Source organism: Eptesicus fuscus, chromosome 7, assembly GCF_027574615.1.
Source record: "Eptesicus fuscus isolate TK198812 chromosome 7, DD_ASM_mEF_20220401, whole genome shotgun sequence".
Lineage (NCBI taxonomy): Eukaryota > Metazoa > Chordata > Mammalia > Chiroptera > Vespertilionidae > Eptesicus > Eptesicus fuscus.
Genome location: NC_072479.1, coordinates 8,315,136 through 8,337,340, shown reverse-complemented (window position 1 = coordinate 8,337,340; position 22,205 = coordinate 8,315,136). Strand labels below are relative to the sequence as shown.

The 22,205-nt window shown below is 47.3% G+C and overlaps 1 pseudogene; it reads right to left on the bottom strand.

Annotated features, from left to right (window-relative positions):
• Positions 1 to 16,790: 16,790 nt before the first annotated feature.
• LOC129149893 (peptidyl-prolyl cis-trans isomerase A-like) lies at positions 16,791 to 17,456 on the bottom strand (annotated as a pseudogene).
• Positions 17,457 to 22,205: the final 4,749 nt, after the last annotated feature.

Here is a 22,205-nt window from a genome sequence, read left to right as displayed (position 1 = left end):
GAAAAAGTATAAATAGAAAACGTTTCCTCCATGTTGGGAGGCTCAGAATTTGAAAGACACATTTTTCTCTGGGCCTGCACATAATTATAATAAAATGTAACTCCCCTTTCTCTAAGCGTTGCTTGGTTTTTCTCTGGTCTTCTGTAACAATTATACTACGTTTGATTTGCATTTCCCTAAGGATTAGTGATGAGTATCTTTGCTGAAAGTCTTTTGCATCTAAGTTCTCTGGGTTCTAAGATCCTTCCTCTAGTTGCTTCCTCCTAGCCAGAGCCAGTTCTGCTTCAGTGAGGAGGAAGCTAAGAATGATGGAGACCAGCTTCTCATAAAGGGTGGAGGGAAAGGGCTAAGGGGGGCTGCAGAATTGAGATATGTCATGCAAGGGAGATGAATAAGGAATCTTCTGAGGTGGAACACATAGAGATCCTGTTGTCATGAGAGGTACTTGCTCCTCTGTGCTGGGCAACAGAGTTGGTTTTACTTATCCTGGCTCTACAGGGATATTTGTGTAAGTGGTACTCTTGAGTGGCCCATGTGTGAAGAAGGAATCGATGACTTCCACCTTGGAAATATTGAAACAAATAATGCTTTCCAAACTGTTAACTTAAAATTATGCATATTTAATGGAATTTTCTATTTGTATTTTCATTTTCTTCTTAAAAACTGTGAGAATATCTTTTTAAGTGTTTAAATGATTATCTCTTTTTTTGTGATTCCTCTGAAAAACACAATGAGATCTTTCAGATGTATAAGAAATAAAACTTAATTTTTCTACTAGAGGCCCAGTGCATGAAATTAGTGCACTTGGGGGGTGGGGAGAGGTCCCTTAGCCCAGCCTGTGCCCTCTCATAGTCCAGGAGTCCTGCGATAGATCGCCCCAAACAGGTAAGCCCTGCCTACCTGGCGGGGGCTCTCTGATGAATTGCCCCACAGAGGGAGGCCTCCCCCACCCACTGCAGCCCTGGGCCTCCCTCTTTGGGGTGATCATGGAGCCACCTGATTGATTGATTGCCCTGCCAGCTGGTGGCCTGGGCCTCCCTCTGCAGGGCGATCATAGGGCGATGGCCAGGTGCCTGACCAATCACATCGCACCCACCTTGTCTGGCCTGGTGCCAGTGGGTGTCATAGCACGGTCGTCCAGATGATTTCTGCTGTTTGGTTGTTAGGTCGATTTGCATATTATGCTTTTATTATTATAGATAACTCCATTGCATTTCTATTTTGAGTCCCTATTCTGCAGATGCCAAAAGGACAATGTCAATCAATTCAGGATCCTCTCTGTCTCCTTTCCTGGAGCTGCTTCTAAATGCTGAGGACTTGGAGGGCAGTCATTTGTCTGGTCCTTGAGTTGAATGTGCACACAGTTTCCTGTTGCAGGTCCCATGACTCTCACATACCTCCACTAAGAGAAAGGACTCTCTTGTGAAATTGGGTTTGTTGCATCAGCAATTCCATAAAGTCATCCCTTGTACAGTCCCCTGTACTTATGGGACTTGGTATGGAATGTTTGTGTCCCCCTGAAATTCACATGTTGAAATCTAATCTCCAATGTGATGGTGTTTGGAGATGGGCCTTTGGAGTTTGGGTAGAGCCCTCATGAATGGGATTAGTTCCTTGTTAGGAAGACTCCAGAAAGCTAGCTCCATCTCTTTCCATCATGTGAGAATACAAGGAGAGTCCTACAGTCTGCAGCCCCGAAGAGGGTGACTATACTGGCACCAGAACCCAACTATGCTGACCCCCTGACCTTGGACTTTCAGCCTCCAAAATGGTGTAAGTAAATTTCTGTAGTTTATAAGCCACCCAGTTCATGGTACTTTGTTATAGCAGCCAGAGCTGACTAAGTTAGGATCCCAAAGTTTTTTATTCTCATCAACCTCCCCACTGCACTTCCCATTTCTCCAACCCCAGACTGTGGGATATACAAATGGTTTTCAAGGCACTCCTCGATTAGGATGAGTTCTGGTGTCTCTCTTCCTCTATGGAGATAATGGTTTTCTGAAAGGAAGATGGCATTACTAGGTCAATTATGTTTAAATAATTATAGATACTTATCAAACTATAAAACAGGCATTCTAGGAACCAGATGGTTCTGTCCATTAAAATTAATGCTCAACTGAAGCTTCCACTAAAATGTAAATTCTCCAAGGATAGAGATTTTAGTGAGCTCTGCTCTCTACTTAATTGCCAACACCTACAACTGTGCCTGACAAATAGCAGACACTCAAAAAATATATGCCAAATCAATGAGTAAAAAACCCCTGTAAGCCATTAAAGTAAACTGGAAAAATAAAATGTGACAGAAAAATAAAATTCCTATTATATAAGGAGCACTTACCAATTAATACGAAAAAATAAAAAACACACAAAACAACCTCTTTACAACTCAACTGAAAAAAAAAAAATCAAGCAAACAAAAAAATTGGGAACATGAACAGAATATCCTCAAAAGAAGAAATTTATGTACACATGAACAAGATAATCATAAACATTTAGTCTCACTAGTAATCAAAATCAAGGTTAAATGAAATAAAAATTTTTCCCTTTCCCAAATATCAAAGCAGAAAAGGAGATAATACTAAAATGCTATCAAGGGTATAATTAGAGGCCACTATCACACAGAACTGATGAGAGTGAACTTTGTATGTTATTTCTGAGTAGCAGTTTGATAATATGAACATTGAACAATGTCTATACCCTTTTATTTTAGAAACTAGAAGCCCAGTGCATGAAAATTCATGCACTGGAGGCGGGTCCCTCAGCCCAGACTGCTCCCTCTCACAGTCCGGGCTCCCTCAGGGGCGGGAGGCAACCAGGTGATCAGGGGAAGGCAATGCCCCCATCACACCTCTGCTGCTGCCACTGCTGGCAGCGCAAGCCTCGGCTGGACCTGGTTACCTGAGCCTCGGGTGGCCCTGGGCAGCTGGGGGGCTGAGGGGACTGGGGTACTCTGGAGGCTGGCGTGTGGAGCAGCCGGACCCACTTGGTGGTGGGCCCAGCCGTGCCACGTGCCTGCTGCCCTGGCAGGGCTGAGAGGACTGGGCACCATCATCTTGTGGCTGTGGGTGCCGCCATCTTTGAGGGCGTGGCAGTGAATTAGCACTTTCCTTCCTTATTGGCTGTGGGTGATGCCACCTTTGTGAGGGTGTGATGGTCAATTAGCATATTCCCTCTTTATTAGATAGGATTCTATGTTAGAAATGTCTTCTAAGAAAGTAACCATAGATGTGACCAAAGTTTGAAATATGTCATCACAGTATTATTTACAACTAGAGGCCTGGTGCATGAAATTCATGCACGGGGGTGGGGGTCCTTCAGCCCGGCCTGCACCCTCTTCGATCTGGGACCCCTTGGGTGATGTCTGACTAGCAGTTGGACATGACTCTCACAATCTAGGACCTCTGGCTCCTAACCGCTTGCCTGCCTGCCTACCTGCCTGATTGCCCCTAACCACCTCTGTCTGTCTGATTGCCCCTTATCACCTCTGCCTGCCTGATCTCCCCTAACTGCCTCTGTCTCAGCCCCACACCCAGAACCCAGGATTCCCTCCTCCAGCCAGCTTCAGGCACCCGGGACCCAGGCTGGCTTCCTTGGGCTGGCCACAGCTGCAGGAGACCAAGGGCAGGCAGCTTCACCCTCTCTTGGGCCGCAGCCACAGGCGCTGGTGCCCAGGACTGCAGGGCGGGTGGCTTGTCCTGGGCCAGGTTTTGTTAAGAAGGATGTCTGGAAGATGTCTGGTCTAATTAGCATATTACTCTTTTATTAATATAGATAGTGATAAATAGGAAGCAGCCTAAATGTCCAGCAACAGGAGAAAATGATGAATTATGTTATATTTAGAAAACAGAGTATTAATATATAAACATCAAAATCTTTGTCAAAGAATATTTAAAAACATGATAATGTGTTAAGTATAAAAAGCAGGCTACAGAACCATATAATCATCCAAATTATATCTTTGAATAATATTTGACACCACGGTCATGATAAAATGTTAAGTTAAAAGGTAAGATGGTGAACTGTATAATTTTGATAACTATTACTTGCACAGTTCTTTCTCTGTGTGCTCATACTACTGGAAACGCTTTATACATATCACCTCATTGAGGCCCATAGACCCTGTGAGGCATAGAACACTTTGTTCAGGTTACAGAGCTTATAAGTAGAAGGGCCCAGTTTTTTTTTTAAAAAAAATCTACACTAATAAAAGAGAAACATGCAAATTGACCATCACTTCACTATGCCCACCAGCCAATCAGGAGGGAATATGCAAATTAGAAGGGCAAAGATGGCGGCGGCCCAGCTGCTCCAGGCACGGAGTGGCCAGGTGGGGCAGGGGACGAAGGGATCTACAGGAGTGGCACTCCAGCGACAGCGAAGACGAAGACTGCAGACTCCGGAGTCTGCAGCAAAGATGAAGATGGAAGATGGCGGATTCCTGCCTGAGTCTGCAGCGAAGATGGCAGACTCTGGCTGGAGTCTGCAGTGAAGATGAAGGCGGCAGACTCCGGCCAGAGCGAAGGCCTGGGTCCCGGGTGCTGGAGGAAAACCGATGCTGAAAGCCAAGGGAAGGAAGGTCTATGCATGAATCTCTTCATGTAACAGGCTTCTAGTATAATATATTTTTGTTAACTTCAGAGAGGGAGAGGAAGAGATAGAAACAGTAATGATGACAAAGAATCATTGATTAGCTGCCTTCTACAAGTCCCACACTGGGGATGGAGCCTATAACCTGGGCATGTGCCCTGACCAGGAATTGAACCTGTGACCTTCTGGCTCATAGGTCAATGCTCAACCACTGAGCCACACTGGCTGGGCTGGAAAGGCCCAATTTTGAAGCCAGATCACGCTCCAGCAGCCACGCCTGTATCCTTGATCCACACAGCCTCTCACATAGCATACCGGATTGAGCCCAAATGTGTTGTGTTGTGTGTGTGTGTATTCATGCAGAGTATTTGAAAAATTCTCTGAAACATTATTAGTGGTTGTATCTGGATGGTGGCTTTATTTTCTTTTTTACCACATTTCACTACTTCCACAAGCATTTGCAACAAGCAGCACCTATAAGGGGCCAGTGATGAAAGGCGGCAGCAGTAGCTCCCTAAATTACAGACAGAGGGTGGTAGGTGATTATTCTTGTTCTGGATCTTCTTCTGGGGCAGAGGCCTGTCAGTCTGTGACGTGGTAACTCAGTCAATCCAGTCTGTGCACACATGGGTCTTTGCCAAGCACAGTACAACTGTCACACTGGTCTCCATCCTGTCACCAACCTTGAAGAAAGGGTGTCTGAGGAAGATGTAAACCATGCCTGTGTGTGAGTGACTTTACAATGTGTGACCCTTCAGTAATGAATATACTTTCATTTCAAAAGAATTGGAGCCTTAGCCAGTTTGGCTCAATCGATAGAGTACTGGCTTGTGGACTGAAGGGTTCCGGATTTGATTCAAGGGCATGTACTTGCGCTATAGGCTTGATCCCCGGCTGAGAGGCAACCAATCAATGTGTCTCTCTCACATCCATACTTCTCTATCTCTGTCTCTCCCCCTCCCTTCTACTCTCTCAAAAAAATCAATGGAAAATATGTGTGGGTGAGGATTAACAAAACAAACAAACAAATACACAAACAAAAGAATTGGAGAACCCAAGATTTTAGATGAATTTTATACTCTTTTAAAACACCTCCTTGCACTATATATATATATTTTTTTACAATGAGTTGTTTTCATTTGAATGGAACCTACTGTTGGAAGTTGTTTTAAACATGTGTAAATACACTATGGAATAATTAATACATTTTGGGTTAAATGTTTATTGAGTCTCGTTAGAACCTGTGCTAGATACTTTAGGGATCTCCCTTCCATCCAAGACTCTGAGACATCATTCCTGCCTGCAGATAACTTTAATCTACTTCAGGAACAAGGAGATGTATAAAAAAAGTTTAAGGCAATAAGTGCCAACTGCAATCCGAGATGAGAACAAGCACTACGCAGTCAGTGGAAGAAGTGAGTGTGGGGCTGATCCTTAGCAGGATCCTTAGATGGTGAGGAGAAGGAACAGTCACAGACATAAGATATTTTAAATGACTTAAATCTCATCCAGGGGACAATGTATCAGTTACTGTGTGGTGAGTATCCACTGAACATTTTGAATGGAAGATAACAACAAGGTTTGGGGAAAGGTTAATCAGGCATGTGAAGGATGGGCAAGAAGACTAGTTTAGGTGACTATTTCAATAAACCAGATGTGAAATGAAGAGGCCTTATTAGGGTGGAGGCTGGGATAACAATAGTGATGCCAGAATAGAGAATGGAGGAACAGCATTAGGATATCCCCATGTCTGGTTTAATATTCACATCTCAGATTAAAGGACTTTTGTACTTCCTCCTAGATGTCACTAGCTGGAATTCCATAATTCTTGAACCAGATGACAGAACCCCTCCAATGCTGTATAAGCACACACTTTTCTATAATTATTTCCGCATAGCATGTTGTCATTAAAAAAAAAATCTGTATTGTTGAGAGTATTGCAGGGAGGGTTATCTCAACTGTGGAGGTCTCCCCCTGAGGAACAAGGGTTCCCAACCCACACCAGACCTTCTTCCCAGGATTCCAGAGCCGGAAGAGAAGTCCCCATAATTCCTGGTTGTAAAAATCAGTGGGGATTGTGGCTGAGTGAGACAGAGGGCTGCTGGAGTTCAAGGTAGTTCTTCTTAAAGGGCACACACATGGATTTTCTTGGACTCACTTCCTCTGAGCTCCAGAGCTGGGGCAGCAGCTTGAAAGTAACTAAAGACATATGGGGAGGAACTCAATTGTCTGTCATCAGGGTGAGAACTGGGGAAGGCAGCTTTCTTCCAGACAGAACTGCTGATAGAGGCCATCATTCCTTTTCTGAGACCACCCCCTACAGAGCTGGCAGGTGGGCACCATATCTGAGTCTCTATCACCCTGGTTCACAATGTTTGCCCTGCCCTGGTGATTCCTTGAGACCCTACCCCACCCAACTTGGAGGCTCACCCAAGCTGTTTCAAGTGGCTTTTCCATACAAATGGCCTCTCTTGCTTCATTCTCCAGACTTTTCTAAAATCTCTCAAACAAACAGCATCTGACCTCTGTGTGTCCCACACATCTTGCTAAATGGTCCCAGGCCCAGCATTAGCAGTAGCCCACTTTGGATCACAGCTTGGCCTTTCCTGGGCACCTCCAAGCCCAGCACAAGTAACCGTCATATTCAAATCACTCTTAGCTTCTGCTGGGTGACTCCTGGAAGGGCACAGGTGGTGGTTGACTTTGCAACTTCCAGGAGGCCCTAGAGCCAGTGCACCCAGTGGACAGCTTTATACCATGCAGGATTACAACCCCAATACCTTCATTAGCAACACATTTAAGGGGTGGACTCAGTGATCAACATAGCCCCACTGAAACAAGTCCTGCTTCCTAGGGTCAACCGCTGCACAACAGCTCTTCCTTTGTAGTGGCAGACAGTTCTTGCAGCTGATCAGTTGGGGGGTCAGTCCCTCCCAGTAACACTAATAGTAATCAAGGCTAAACTACACCAGGAGGTTAAAAAAGCCCACAAAGGGAGGGCGGTGTACCTGGAGCACCCATTTTGGGTAACTGGGGAGGCTGTGCCACTGGGGCTTACAAGACACCTACTACACAAAGCCACTCTACCAAGTCCAGGAGACATAGCAGCTTTTTAAAAAATATATATTTTTATTGATTTTAGAGAGGAAGGGAGAGGGAGAGACAGAAACATCAATGATGAGACAGAATCAGATCAGCTGCAACCCAGGCATGTGCTCTTGACCAGACTTGAACCTAGGACCCTTCAGTCTGCAGGCTGACACTCTGTTCACTGAGCCAAACTGGCTAGGGCAACATAGCAACTTTAACACACAAAAACAAACATAGGGAAGCAGACAAAATGTGGAGACAAAGAAATAGTTCCAAAAAGAAAGAACAGGAGAAATCTCCAGAAAAAGAACTAAATTAAATGGAGGCAAGCAAACTACCAGATATAGAGTTCAAATAAATGGTTATAAAAATGCTTAAGGAACTTAATAAAGAACTTCAGCACCTTAAAAAAGGACATAGAAACCATAAAAAAGAATCAGTCAGAAATGAAGGATACACTAACTAAAATGAAGAATAATTTACAAGGAATCAACAGAAGATGAAGCTGAGAATCAAATCAGCAATTTGGAATATAAAGGAAGCAAAAAAACACCCAAATATAACAGAAAAAAAAAAAAAGAAACCAAAAAATTTGCAGATAGTGTAAGGAGCCTCTGGGACAACTTCAAGCATACCAACATTCACACTAGTGGGGTACCAGAAGAAGATAGAGAGAGCAAGAAATTGAAAAATGATTTGAAAAAATAATGATGGAAAATTTCCCTAACCTGGTGAAGGAAATAGGCATACAAGTCCAGGAAGCACAGAGATTCCCAAACAAGATGAACCCAAAGAGGCCCACACTAAGACACGTCATAATGAAAATGCAAAACTTAAAGACAAAGAGAGAATCTTCAAAGCAGTAAGAGAAAAGCTCTTAGTTACCTACAAGGGAACTTGTGGGGAAGCACAGGACTTGGATGGAAAGCCTGTAAGGAGGATTCTCTGAAAGGTCATAGGCCTTTAGGGGAACCTTGTCGAAGGTGGCAGACCCTGCCTTGACTTTTCCAAACAAGTCTGAGTCTTCAGTGTTTTACTGGAATCTTTATGTTTAGACTTCAGATGTCCTTGCTTAAAGGACACTGCAGATGCATATGTTTTCTCAAGGATACTTACCCTGCTGATAGTATCTAGTAGTTAATTTTATTTATTTATTAAAAAAAATTTTTTTCTTTTTACAAACCCTTGTGTCGAGGGCTGACTTTCAATAGATCACAGTGAGGGAGCTGCTGTGCTACGTACAAAACCCCGACCCAGAAGCAGGTCGTCTATGAATGGTTTAGTGCCAGGTTCCCCACAAATGTGCGTTGCGTGAATGGCGTAGGGGGCGGCCCCCTTTCCAGCCTCACCCTGTTTCCCAGGACGAAGGGCTCTCCAGCAGCAAAGCGGTTGGGCGCAATGGCCCTCTGGCGGGGACGGCGGGGGACTGGCTATCCGAGGCCAACCGAGGCTCCACGGCACTGCCGTATCGTTCCGCCTGGGTGGGATTCTGACTTAGAGGCATTCAGTCATAATTCCACAGATGGTAGCTTCACCCCATTGGCTCCTCCTAGTAGTTAATTTTAGTTCAAGCTGTTACTACAATAAAAGCAGAAGGAGGCAGGAGAACGGGGCTATCTGGTTCCTTTAGCCAGGCAGTCCCTTAGTCCTCTCTTTCACAGAAACGTGTGTCAGAGTAATCATTCATCTATCTCAGGGTCTGCTGGTCAGACCTGGCAGGAACTCCCATAAGACTGTCAGCTGATTTCTCAACAGAAACATTTCAGGCCAGAAGGGAGTGGCAAGTAATATTCAAAGTGATGAAAAGCAACCAAGATTACTCTACCCAGAAAAGCTATAATTTAGAACTGAAGAACATATAAAGAGCTTCCTAGACAAGAAAAGGCAAGGAATTCATTACCACCAAACCAGTATTACATGACATGTTCAAAGGTCTTTCTTAAGAAGAAGAAAAGAAAAAGGAGAAGAAGGGGAAAAATATAAAAAAATATGAACAATAAAATGGAAATAAGTACATGTCTATCAACAATTGAATTTAAAAAACAAAATTAACAAACAAGCAGAACAGAAACAGACTCATAGATACAGAGAACATTTTTATGGTTGCCAGATGGGAGGGGAATTTGAGGTTATGGGTGTAAAAGGTAAAGGGATTAAGAAATACAAATTGTTTGTTATAGAGTAATCACAGTGATGTAAAGTACAACATAGGAAATGTAGTCAATAATATTCTAATAACTATGTAAGATATCAGATGGTGAAAGATTTATCAGGATGATCACTTAGTAAGTCATATAATGTATAATCACTGGGGTGTATACCTAAAATTAACATAGTATTGTATGCCAACTGTAATTGAAAAATAAAAAATGATTTAGAAAATAAATAAAAGGAGGCAGTGTTCTTTGCAATAGATCATTCACTCTGTCACTTACCAACTAATGATGGTGTACTAGTGTCAGACCCTGCTCTCAATGCTACCTGGAGAGACCCTTCCTTCTGTGTTGCAAGCCTTGTAGAAATTCTAAATTCCCTTTTATAAGTCAGTCTGGGGTTAATGACTCTTTCCTACAGCCTCTTAGACATCTTAGGGCTCTCCCACAAGTGCTGAGCAGACAGTTGGGAGGCCCCACTTCCTGTCTCTTTCGTGTAAGTGCCTACTGAACCACTGGGAGGAAGAGGGAAAGCTCAGAAGAGCCGGCCCCAAAGTGACAACACCATGGACAACCCTGTCTGTCTGATTACCCTGGTGAAGCCCAGACAGGGGGAGAGAAAAGCCAAAGTTTTGAGAAAAAAAAATGAGTAAAAGGAGAGGAACAAGACAAAAATTGTGAGCAAAGTGTAGGAAGAAAAGGGAAGGGTGGGAGGGGAAAGAGCTCAAGTTATGAAAATGAATGATAAGCAGATGGTGAGAAGTGGCTTCTAGGAACTAGGAAACAGTCTTATTATATTGGGAGAAAAAGATATGCTGATGGAGAACAGGAAGGAAACAGAAAATAGCATGTCAAGTTGGAGCTGGCCAGCACCAACTTTCTTAATTTACAAATGAGGCCTAGAGAGGGGAAGTGGTCGGCTCAAAGGTAGATTCTTAGAAGAATTATCTGCTTTCTCTCTCTGTCCACTTTCTCCCTTTCCCCTTCCCTCATCATGAGTCAGTACTAGAGGACAGGTCGGTTGCAAGCCCTACCTGGATAGGCCTGGCAGACATACAACACAGGAGGGTCATGGAGCAGGGAAGGGAAGATCTTTAAGATCTTTTCTGCTCTCCTTCAGAGCTACAGACCAACGGGTGTCTGGGGTGGCTGCAGCACCTCTAGGCAAACATCCTGGAGAAGGAAAGCTGGCTGTGAGCTGGTGCAGATTCAGCAGTGTGATTGTGTGCAGAGCGTGGGGCTCCTGCAGCTTGGCCAGTGAGTGCTGACACTCTCCACAATCCTCCTCTTTGTCCCCAGCATCGGGTAGACGTGCCTCTTTGAATCCCTGTGGGTCTGTTCTCCACATTTTGTATTTAGAGTCCTCACATGAGACTTCAGAGACAAGAAAGAAAGACTCCTGCCTTTGTACTGTTTCCACTTCCTCCAGGACACCCTCCTGTAGAATTAACCTGGGTTCCCCACTCACCATATTTTTAACTCTGTCCTGTAGAGTTTGCCTTTGCCCCCTCAGCCTGGATTTTAGTTGCACATGTCTGTCTTCTTCCTTCTCTAGATTAGACATTGTCTGAGGCCAGGAGGACCCAGCCCTATTCATATACATACTTTGCCCCCCCCCCCCCCCGGCCCCCATGTCAGGCCATGAATGTGTGTCATGCTTTGGAGTGTGAAAAACCAGTGATCAGTGTAGGAATGTTAGTTACACATTTACGATGAGAGTTCTGAAGGGTGGAAAGAAGAGAGATTTGGGTGCTAGAAATGGAAGATTATTCTAAGAATGGGTGTGGCAGGAAAGACAAGTATAGCTCAGGGAATGGAGGGTGAGTGGGAGGAAAGGAAGTGGATGTTGCAAGAGAAGGGGTGGAGAGTGAGAGTGAAAGCACCAGGAAAGGGAAGGGAGAGCCTGGGCAGACACAGAGCTCCAGTGCCGCACAGGCTCCCCTGTCACTCTGTCATTCCACCACCCCTGCTGCTGTGGACTCACAGAACCTCAGCCTCAGACCTCGTTGGTCCTTGTCTATCATTGTAAAGCTGGTCATTTAGCTCATTTGTTTTATTTCCACCATACTCTGATTTGGGACATTTAGCAAAAAGAGGTCATGGTCCCCTTGCATGCTGCCCTAATAAGATGAAAATAAATATATCAACCAAAACCATTTAAAAAAATAAATTTTATGACACACATGTGTGTGTTTTTTCTTAATATATTTTATTGATTTTTTTTACAGAGAGGAAGAGAGAGGGATAGAGAGTTAGAAACATCGATCAGCTGCCTCTTACACACTCCTTACTGGGTATGTACCGCAACCAAGGTACATGCCCTTGACCAGAATCGAACCTGGGACCCTTGAGTCCGCAGGCCGACGCTCTATCCACTGAGCCAAACTGCTTAGGGCCATTTTTTAATAGTTATTTGTAGAAAGAAAAATTCCCATGTTTGTTCCCATGGCTTTAACATCATTTTTGGCTCTCTGAGAATAAACTTTACAATTTGACGCACAGTAATCATGATGCATGTGCCTATACTAGTAAGTGTGGGTAATGAGATTTTCATCATTATTTCATCATTACTATTCTGTGTTTCTGCCTCAACACCATTTAAATTTGCTGTCTTTAGGCCTCCAATAGTCCAGATATCAGGAGTTTCTATGTAGAAATGAGCCACGAGTTTGCTCTTGGCTCTATGACAGGACCCTGGGCTCGCTCACTGGAAAAATGCGGCTGTCTCCTCTGGGCCAGAGGTGCTTGTGGCATGAGCTGCCATCGCTGCCTCTTTCTTCAGCTTGAACCCTATCTAGAATCCTCAATGAACATTTTCTTTCTTTTTTTTTTTTTAACTGTTTAGTTTTTATTTCATAACTAGCGTTCCCGTTGCAGGAAAAATCCTGCAATAGGATTTCCTGCTGCACTCTACCCCGCCTCCGTTCCTCCCTTGTCGCCTGCCCCGCCTTCTCGGCCAGCCCGTCTGCGTTTCCCTTCGCCCCCGGCCCCGCCTCCGCCCCGCCCTTGTCGCCCGCCCTGCCTTCTCGGCCAGCCCGCCTGCTTTTCCCTTCGCCCCCGGCCCTGACTTCTCTCCTCCCTTCTCCTCCCCCCACCCCCCCACAGCTTGCTTGCTTCTTCGAAGCTTTTTTTTTTTTAAGTTTCAGTAGCTTTTATTCTTTTTTTTTTCCCTCTTTTTATTTTTATTTTTATTTTTTTTTAAATTTCTTTATTGATTAAGGTGTCACATATTTGTCCTCATCCCCCCATTCCCATCCGACACCCCTCCCCACGCATGCCCCAACCCCCTGGTGAACTTAACCGTTGGATAGGTTCATATGCATGCACACAAGTCCTTTGGTTGATCTATCCCCCCTCCCCACACCCTCCACTATCCTCCCTCTGAGGCCCGATAGTCCGATCGATGCCTCCTTGTTTCTGGTTCTGTTCTTGTTCCTCAGTCTATGTTGTTCATCATTTCCCCTAGATGAGCGAGATCATATGTCACTAGATATATACTTATAAGAACTGAATGTGAGATGAGCAATAATAGTTATGCTGACAGGCAAATGAATCAGTCTGTAGTGAGTTTCTTTCTGGACCAACAGTTCTTTTGAGACCCAATTTCAATGTCCACCAGTTCCTTATGTGTACATGTCAGCACTGACCCCTCATCTCTGGATGGTGGACAAATGGTAGTAACGGAGGTCCGACTCCCTCTGGTTTGGTCTCGGCCGGACCCAGGGGCACGGCTTCACCTGGACTAAGGGGCACGTGACCTCACCCAGACCCAAGGGGCGCGTGGCCTCACCCGGGCCCAGGGGCACATGGCCTCATCCGGGCCCAGGGACCCAGCCTTATCCGGGTCCAGTGGCGCGTGGTCTCACCCGGACCCAGAGGCGCGTGGCCTCACCCGGGCCCAGGGACCCAGCCACACCCGGGTCCAGGGGCGCGTGGCCTCTCCCAGACCCAGGGGTGCATGGCCTCACCCGGATCCAGGACCCAGCCTCACCCGGATCCAGGGACACATGGCCTCACCCGGACCCGGGGGCACGTGGCCTCTCCCAGACCTAGGTGCGCGAGGCCTCACCCGGATCCAGGGACACATGGCCTCACCCGGACACGGGACCCAGCCTCACCTGGATCCAGGGACACATGGCCTCACCCGGACCCAGGGGCGCGTGGCCTCTCCCAGACCCAGGGGCACGTGGCCTCACCCGGACCTAGGTGCGCGAGGCCTCACCCGGATCGATGGACACTTGGCCTAACCTGGACCCAGGGGCGCTTGGCCTCTCCCAGATCCAGGGGCGCGTGGCCTCACCTGGACCTAGGTGCACGAGGCCTTGCCCGGATCCAGGGACACATGGCCTCACCCGGACCCGGGGGCGCGTGGCCTCTCCCAGACCCAGGGGCGCGTGGCCTCACCCAGACTAAGGCAAGCGAGGCCTCACCCAGATCCAGGGACACATGGCCTCACCCTGACCCAGGGGCGCATGGCCTCTCCCAGACCCAGGGGCACGTGGCCTCACCCGGACCAAGGCACGCGAGGCCTCACCCGGATCCAGGGACACATGGCCTCACCCGGACCTGGGGGCGCGTGGCCTCTCCCAGACCCAGGGGCGCATGGCCTCACCCGGACCAAGGCACGCGAGGCCTCACCCGGACCCAGGAACACATGGCCTCACCCGGACCCGCAATCCGGCTTCACTTGGACCCAGGGGCACGTGGCCTCACCCAGATCCAGGGACATGAGGCCTCACCTAGACCCAGAGGCGTGTGACCACACCCGAGCCCAGAGGTGCGCAACCTCGCCCGCACCCGGATCCCAGCGGGGTTTCGTCTTCTTGATCCCAATTCCTGTTGGTCAATTCCCTCTCAGCAATTCCTTCGGTCATTTTTCCAGAGCTCCAGGACGGCTGCTGCAGAACTCATTGGGCGGTGGCTCGGCGAAGCTCCGGTGTGCCCGGTGCACGGCGGCGGGCTGGTCTGGTGTCGCTGCGTTGGCCCTTGGGTCTGCAGCGGTGGCCGGTCGCCGAGCGTGCGCACCTGGCCGCTTCCGGGGCATTGAGATTCTTGAAGGACTCGGAGGTCAGCAAGCGCGGCGTCTCCCACCCCATGTCTCCCAGGGGCTCGTCTGTCCGTGCTCAGCAGCCAGTGGAGCCGTCCCCTCAGCCGGAGACCACCGGGGGAACTGCGCCGAGCACGTTCCAGGCCGCCATTGTGTCGCCTGAGCCGTAGTTCTTAAAGTGTGGTCTTTGGGTCACCAGCATCAGCATCATCCCGCATACCCCTCTTTTATTCTAGTTGTAGAGCATCTGCTCAGCCAGCCCTCTGGTGGTTCTGGATGGTGTCTGCTCTGCTCTCCTGTCGTAGTCTCAAAGTTGTTGTGGTAGGCAACAATCAGGCTTCCGCCCTATGCCTCCATCTTGGTCCTCCTTTGTATAGTTAAGTCTTGATTGTTGTTGGTGTCACTGGGAGGAATTGTCCTCCAGGCCAATTGGCCGTGAGGGCCCTCTTTGTCTATAAAGGAAGAGTTGCTGTGCAGGAGACACGTTTATGGGCCGGGTCTTGGTGCAGCAAGGCTTTGGCGCTCACTGAATCTGCTTCTTGAATGTGTCCCTTATGCACGTGGTTGAAATCTGGTGTCATCTCCCACAGACCACTAGATGCCCTCGTTTCTGGGTCTCCAATGGGGTGTAGGTCAGCTACTGCCTTAGGCACTCAGCAGGGATTACAGCAAAAACTGTAGTTTCCTCCTCCTGTCTGAGTGGCCCTGGAGCAGTCCGACTAGAACTGCAGTTCATCTGGTCAAGCTGCCAGAGGGCAGGCCACCCACATGCACAAGCCATTGCTTGGAGCGCAGGTGCGCCTGCAAGACTTGCGGGGCGGGTCTTCAAAACGTGCGGGGCGGGTCCCAGGGCGGGGCGGGGTCTCAGGGCGCCAACAGGCCATGGCGCGGCAAACCGCAATGGCTGCGAGTCTGCTCCTTCTGCCTTCCACGTTTCTAAGCCCCCTCGTTCCGCACTCCAGCGCAGCAAACACTGATTGCTGGGCGCACCTCTGCAAGAGTCCCGCCTCTCCCCGCAGGCGTCTGGGTCTCCCGCGCGTCCCCAGAAGCTGGATTTCAGGGTGATGGGGAGCTAATCTCCCCTAGGGTTGGAACAAAAGCCGCGCGTCCCTTCCCCCGCCACCAGCCCGACCCACGCGCCTCCGCACCTCATCCCCTCCGATTTCGCTGGTTTCCTCTTCCCTCTTAGCTGTAAATCTACCATTCGGCCATCTCTCCTGTAGTTCTAGGTGGCAGACGGTCTGTCCTCCAGTCGTGCCCCTGAAATTGCTGTGCGCGGCGCAGTTCGCAGTTCATTTGTTTAACTTTGCCACCTTCTTGGTTCTCCTCTGTCAAAATGGCTAAAGGACTTGAATGTAAGATGGGAAATCCTAAGAATCCTCCAAATCGGTGTTGGCGGCCTCCGGGGCCCCGAGGATCTCCCTGGGCAGCTCGGCCAGGTTGGTGGCGCGGATGAGCCCCTCCTGCAGAAAGATGGTCTCTTCCTTCACCGAGAGCCGCTGCGCCGAGTCCGCGGCCGCCGCCACAGCAGCTGCCGCGGCGCCCATGAGCCCATGGCCCCGGCTGCGGTGCTGACTGAGAGGTGCAGCCACCCGGTCTGGGGAGACCCGAGCAGCAGTCACCACCCTCACCAGTCCATGTTTCAGTTGTATTTCCGAAACTGCCATGCGAGGCAACAGATCAGCCTTTCACCTCCGCCGCCATCTTCTCTTCTTCGAAGCTTTACTCCCTTCTGCAGCTCTTGGCTTCTTTCGACGCTGTCTTGATATGCAAATTAGCCACCATCTTTGTTGGGGTAATTTGCATACTCATCCTGATTGGTTGGTGGGCATGGCTTGGCTGGTGGGTGTGGCTTATGTGTAGCGAAGGTGAGGTCAATTTGCATATTTGTCTATTATTAGATTAGATCATAAACTTAACTCTGTAATCCAGCTAGACTGGGAAGGGGTAAGGAAATTATGGAACCCAATAAACTGGCAAGAGCACAAAGATTATGGAACATTCCAAGCAAATTAGGGTGAAGGGGTGCTCTCCTGAGCTACAGAAGGAATGGTCTGGTGGTAAAGATAAAACACAAGTCAAATTTATTAGAGTTGTCCACAGTCAGCAATGGTGATCTTCTTGCTGGTCTTGCCATTCCTGGACCCAAAGTGCTCCATGGCCATCACAATATCCATGCCTTCTTTCACCTGGTGAAGACCACATGCGTGCCATCCAACCACTCAGTCTTGGCGGTGCAGATGAAAACTGGGAGCCGTTTGTGTTGGGCCCAGCATTTGCCATGGACAGGATGCCAGGGCCTGTATGTTTCAGGACGAAGTTCTCGTCCTCAAATTTCTCCCCATAGATGGACTTGCCGCCTGTGCCATTATGGCGTGTGAAGTCACCACCTGGCACATAAATCCCGGAATAATTCTGTGAAAGCAGGAACCTTTGTAACCAAATCCTCTCCCCCCAGTGCTCAGAGCACGGAAGCTTTCTGCTGTCTTTGGAACTTTGTCTGCACACAGCTCGAAGGTGACGCGGCCCAAGGGCTCGCCATCGACGGCGATGTCGAAGAACACGGTAGGGTTCACCATGGCTGGTCACGGGCGGCTTCGGGGTGGTGGCGTCTGCAAAGCGGGCTGAAGGAACATTTTCTTTGACATTTTATAAAGTCGCCTACCCTCATTTGTCAAAATATGTCCCGAGGAAGATTTGTTGAAAGTGAAAAAAGTCCATAACCTCTTCATCTCAGGGACCCACTAGAAGTGTATGGCCATCCTCAGCCAGTCAGGCTGCTGCTCTCACCTCCCTGAGTTCTCCTAGTGGTGGCCCAGGAGGTTAAGTGCCGGGCACACACAGTTCTCTGCAGCCCCCTGGATGCTGGCCTAGGACCTCACAGGTCCTGTCCTGTTCTGGCGGTGACTCTTGTTTCCCAGCATCCTGTTTCCGATGAGCTTCCCTCTCCTGGCGGGCTCCTCCTCCCTGTGGACAGAGAGTGGATTCTGCAGAGAGCCCCTCATCACTGAGGGAGGCAGCTCATTACTCAGAACCAGTATGGGACCTACCTCCAGCAAAAATGAGGACATCATTTCCATATGCAAAGGCTCCTGCTAATGCCTGAGTTATGAAGACATTTCAGCTCTAGCCCAAGCCATTGTCATGAAGACCTGATGGGTCAGATAACCTAGGAGCACACTCTTTCCCCTATTTCCTCCCTTGGCTTCCATAATGACCCTGGGTGGGGAAGGGACCTGAATTCAGAATCTTTGTTTTCACAACCCATTGTCACAGTGGACTGTGACCTGATAGCTAATTCTCAGGATGCTCTTGACTCTTCTAGGAATAGAAGTATCTGACTTTTCCCATTAAGGTGATTTCTGCAAGGAGAGGAACCGAGAAGACCAAATTCCTTGGAAAATAAACATAATCAATGATTGGAAAGGAGCATGTTAAAGAGGAAACATCACCTTGAATGCCTAATTTACATCCAGCTGTGCTTTGGTGGACATGGCAGTATTATTGAACAGCAATGTGTTGCATTCTATGAGCCAGTATACAGAGCCTCCAGGCCACATTGCTACTCACACCGGGACTGTGCAAGTTTCTTGGTTTAGGAAAGCTTGATACTTAATCATTTGCAAAGAGGAAGGCGTGGGGAACAGAGGAGACAGAAGGGAGAAGTATTCAGAAGGTCTTTGGGGGCAATTTTTATAGGCTTTTCCAACTAGTGAACATTGATCTTAGGTGAACAATTGGGGTACCGGTGGAACGACCACGAAAGGAAAGAAAGAATGTGTACTACACATCCAATCTTCTTCAAATCCCTCTTCTCTGTGGACTGCACAGCCTGAAATACATTTTCTCTGCATACACCTCCTGCCCTCCACACTCCTCAGCGCACTTCACTCCAGCACTTCTCTCCTGGCTCTGCCTCAAACTCACTTTCTGGGTAAGAGTAGGAGTCAGTGGAGGAATTTGGTTTACAGACAAAATTTCATTTTATGGCCAATTTGTCCCAATATTCTGTATAACGAAGTGCCTCTACATAGTGGATTAATTAAATGTATGGACTCCAGAGTCAGACAGTCTCAGTTTCCATCCCAGCTCAACCACTTACTCTCTGTGTCCTCAGGCAAGCTTCTCGTTGTGGTTTGTTACCCCATTTGTGAGGGTCTATCAGTTTATATATATAAGTGCTAAAAACAGTGTCTGGCACATAATCAGTACTCAGAAAAGATGAATTCTTCTTATTAGTAAGAAAATCACATGTATTTCTTGAGTGGTGTGGTAGGTACATGGTATTCATTTTATTAAGCTTTAAATGCTACTTATGTCTTATAAATCCTGTTTATGCGTCTGATATATTTCACATGCATTAAAAATACATGAGTATTTATGAGGTTTGTTTCAACAACCCAATGTCCCAGTGTTCCAGGATAGCATTGAAGTAAAATATTCCATCCCATTATTGGACCCATGTACCAAATAGTGAAACTGTGCAGTACTGTTCATGGTGCAAAAAAATATGGTGAATATAGCAATAGTACCGATTCCCTGGAAATTAATATTTGAGCATATTTTCACTTTCTCCCTTTTTCAAAGAAGGTCAGCAGGTGCTAGATTCATTAGAGAATGCTGGTAGTCTCCAAGCTGGCCATCCTGGCCCAGAGTGAGGCTGGACTGCACCAGGGCAGCCTCGAGAGTGGACTGGTCCATTTCCAAGTGAAAGCACACTGCTGAGACTTCCCCACACATCCCTATTACCAGTGTTTTTCTTGGCTCTCAATTCTTTGTATAAAAAGAGGAAGACATTGGCAAGAATATTTTGTTCTGGGGAGCAGGGGAAATTGTTCATATCTTGCTGGACAAAAAAAAACATAGCTGTTTATTCCTGGTGTAGTTTGTGGTGGTTACAGTTGCTCTCAGCACTTCTACAGCTTCGGCCCCACCCTCCCACCCCCACCTCCAGCCAGCTAAGGATTCTTTTGAATCACTGTTGGAACCTGTTGCTGTAATGCCAGTCCCTTTCCTTGTGCTAGCAGTGTGTCTCCTCCACTGGATTACAAAGGTCTTAAAAGAGAAACTTGATCTTGTTTATCTTTGAATCCCCACAGTGACTTGCTCAGTATTTATTGAGTGTATGAATGATGAATGAATGAATGAAACATGGGAGCATTCCCTGTGTTCAGAGCTCAGCAGAGGGCTGGACACCAGACTCATTCACAAATTGGGCTGCTTGAGAGATCTTCCCCTGAAGGACAGGTAACTTCATAGTGCATCTTCCTCACTACAAGTGCTCCCTGGTGACAGCCTCTCCACCAGTATTTTTAGCACGTGGCCTTTCTGAACCTCAAGAGCAGCATCCACTTCCTGGAACTTGTTCTCTAGCTCACAGCCAGTGACCCACAGAGGAGGGAACTTGGGCGAGGCTTGGCAAGCCAGAGTCTGTTGCAGTGTCATTCTGTTGGGGAAGAGGAAGTCAGACTGAGTTTTACAGAAAGCCTCCATCTCACCCCCTTCTATTCTGCTGCTGAGGCCACCAACTTCAGTACAAACTAGAAGCTAAAAGATAAAAATCCTGTTCGTAAATCCCAAGAGGAAGGAAGCCTCTCACATCATTGCCTTATATGACAGTTACATCAACCCTGAAGGTACTACCAGGTCAGGTGATGTTAGAAAACCACCAGGATGTAAATATAGCTTTTATAGATCCTAGGATAGGCCTGAGCAAAACCCCTTTGGGATTCATAACATGCTTTGTTGCACCAAATGGAATCTGATTGGGGCCAAGCAAGAAAACCCTGAGGGAAGTTGAGAAAGGGAGAAGTGTTTCCTGAATGGTGGGGCTGGGGGCAAGAGAAGACAGGGGACCGATGTCCCAGCGCTGTGCGAGTTCTTTGGGAGGATTTGGCAATTGTGTGCTCCATGTTTATGGTAATCTAAACAGATTAAGATAAGCATATTCTGTGCAGCCAGACAACCCTTTAGGTAGGAGCAGAGCAGGTCCTCGATAACGTCTTTTTGTTCAATGTCATTTCGTCATAATGTGGATGAGGTGACTGTGGTAAAATTGGTTTTGTTATGTGTTGTTTTGCTACCTTGAAGAACCTATGGCTGTCATTAAGTGAGGACTTACTATACCCTTTTGCCACCACAGGACCCATGTCTACAGATGTGGTTATAATCATTTTGATACCTAGGATAAGCATTACCCCAACCAGAGCCATTAATCCCCCTGCCCCTGAAATATCACAATCACTGTTGCTACTAAGCTGGAGTCTGATAAGTACAATTTCTTTTACTTTCTAAAGGAAATCTTTTCTAGGAGATTTGTGGCTCCGCCTATAAAGAATAAGAATAAAGAAAAAGAACCACTATTTGGGGGAATTGCATCATCGCAATCATCACCGTCATTACCATCACCACCACCATCATCAGAAGTATTTACTAGCCTCTGCCCTAGGAACTGCAGTAGGTGTTAGTAATGGAATGTTGTTGCTGTTTCTCCATGAGAACCACATGGATGCTGGAATGTTATCATGGATCAGAACACAGGTCTTGATGCTAATGATGTGAAGGCCCAAGCTACCCTGGAAGGAGTGGTTTAGATGGAAGTCTGCAGGACTTTGTTTCTGGAGCATTGGTTGGGCTGGGCTGGGGGATTAGAAGAGAATTTTCAGAGAATGTCTGCCCTGGAGCCAGAGGACAAGACAATATATGTTGGATAGTAACAAATAGGCAAGGAAAGACATCCCATAATGCTGTGAGCAAAACTGGGTCCCATAATGCTGTGAGCAAAACTGCTTTGAGCTAACACCAAATCACTGCAGTAGGTGAGACGGGACAGACATCACCAGGACCTCAAGAGCACTCACCAGGTATGCTTCCCACCTCTTTCCTCTTAGCCAATCTACCCCATATGTTAACTTGAGCCTCCTGAAAGTTCGAAGATTTAGGTACATAGGGTCCACACACCCAACTTCCTGGATGGGAGTTTCTGAAGCTCATACCATGATGTTTGGAATGCCTGATACCTCACTTGCCCTGGGCCCTTGAGTGTCCCCTCAGGAATAGGCACAGGCACTCTATCTTCGGCCAACACCACCTGCTCACAAAGCTCTGTCTTTTCAGTAGTCTTCCACTCACCTGCACAAGAAATCCAATGAAACCGTGTAATTAATGTCATGAATGCATTGATTTTACTATGCTTTTAAAGATTGAAGGGCTTCAAAGGAGGTCACACTGTGTACCACACTGCCTTCTGTCGTGCCTTCATTTCACCTTTATTATCTTTATTTTTTACCCTGTTTTATTCCTTCCTGAATCAGTGAGGGATTGTATTT